Source organism: Atta cephalotes (assembly GCF_000143395.1).
Source record: "Atta cephalotes unplaced genomic scaffold scaffold00011, whole genome shotgun sequence".
Lineage (NCBI taxonomy): Eukaryota > Metazoa > Arthropoda > Insecta > Hymenoptera > Formicidae > Atta > Atta cephalotes.
Window position 1 is genome coordinate 5,620,974 of NW_012130075.1, and position 1,735 is coordinate 5,622,708.

General features: G+C 34.4%; 1 pseudogene; it reads left to right on the forward strand.

Annotated features, from left to right (window-relative positions):
- Window positions 1-947: 947 nt before the first annotated feature.
- Window positions 948-1,735, forward strand: part of LOC105617154 — a 9,162-nt pseudogene continuing 8,374 nt past the window's right edge.

Below are 1,735 nucleotides of genomic sequence, written 5' to 3' on the forward strand. Positions count from 1 at the left end.
ATTGGAGATTGCTCAGGGATTGCTCAGGTCATGATCTTAACAACATATGTCAAGATCAAGATCGTCGGCGGTTGCTCCTCATTTCTGCAATTTTATCAAATATTCTATTGCTAAAAGAAATGATTATTCAATTTATTTTCTTCTTTCTAAGTAAGTAACGGGGTTACTTTTAACAAATATAATATTTTTTTGATAATAATCTTAAAATAGAGGAGGAGATAGTGTTTTGGTCAGTGAAGATATTGTGATCCTCCTTAATATGATATTTCTGCTATTATACAGCGAAACCTAATGATTACTTATGGAATTATTTGTTCAGTAGTTCGCCGTTACACCATGACTCTATTATGATGAAAATACACAAGGTATGCTCTTGCACCTTGACCGTGCAACAGCTTTGTTGCTGTTTCGCTTTGATAAGCACTCGACTCGCACACAATGGCTCTCCGTGCGTAGTCCATTGGGATCGAGCCCAAACGTCTGGGCCCTAGTAATAAAAATCTTAGTAGAGACTTTCCTATGTTACTATAAAAGTGAATCAGAGATAAATAAATATTCACTATTTCGTTTTACTTTTCAAAGTTTTCATAGATTTATCCAGCCATGTCTTATTCAAATGAAGAAGCATACGATATGTTGCTAATTTTGGGTGAGTGTCGAGATTCATTTGCTGGTGCTAAAAAAAGTGGCGACAGCGTTTTCCTAATCAGATTCCTCACTCACGAAAAGTCTTTTCACGATTGGCTAATCGAATCAGAATTAGAGGTATTGTTTAGTCTCAACATAATAAAAGTAGACAGATCCGCCGTCCAATTAGGAATGAAAAAACAGCAGAAATTTTTGCGTTGACAGAATTGAACCCTCATGATTCTTTAAGATGAGAAAGAGATTCTAGTCGTAACATTATTTAGCTCATTTTAAAAGAAAATAAATTGAAACCTTACAGAATGTATGTTCATCAATCGTTGACTCATGATGATTTTGAACAGAGATTTGCATTTTGCAACTGGATAAGAGCAACCACCAGATTTTCACCTCAAAATTTTATTTTCTGACGAATGTACATTCAAAAGTGATGGATCTATACTTGAAATTGTCGTTATTGGTCAGAAAATAATTTCCGCTGGGAACAAATAGATAATTAACAATAATCAATGTTTGGAAAGTTAATGTTTGATGCGGCATTATTGGAAGTCAGATCGTAAATTCTATTTTCTTTGAAAACAATCTAGACAGTAATAGATTCAGATATTTTGTTAGAAACAGAACTTCCTGTCTTATTAGAAAATTTTCCATTGAAATTGCGCCTAGACAACAAGATGAATGTCTGCCACATATATCAAGAATTGCTCTTGCAATAAACATTGTGTTCTCGAACAAATGAATAGACAAGTACGGTCTGATCAATTATCCAGATCATCAGATTTCACAGATTATTATTTGTGGGGAAGGATAAAAGACTTGTGGTATATCGTGAACATTCAACTATTAGAGACAATATGATTCATTCAGAATAACTGAAGCAATTCGATCCTTGGATGCTAATGAAATTTTACATGCAACTAATTCCTTCCAAAGCAGAGTAGATGCTTGCATCGTAGAAAACGGTGGTTATTTTGAACATTCCTCATAAATAAGTAAATTTATTTATTCAAAAACATATGCAAATACACGTATACATGCACTTAGGCGCGCACGCGCGCACACACACACACACACACACACACACACACAC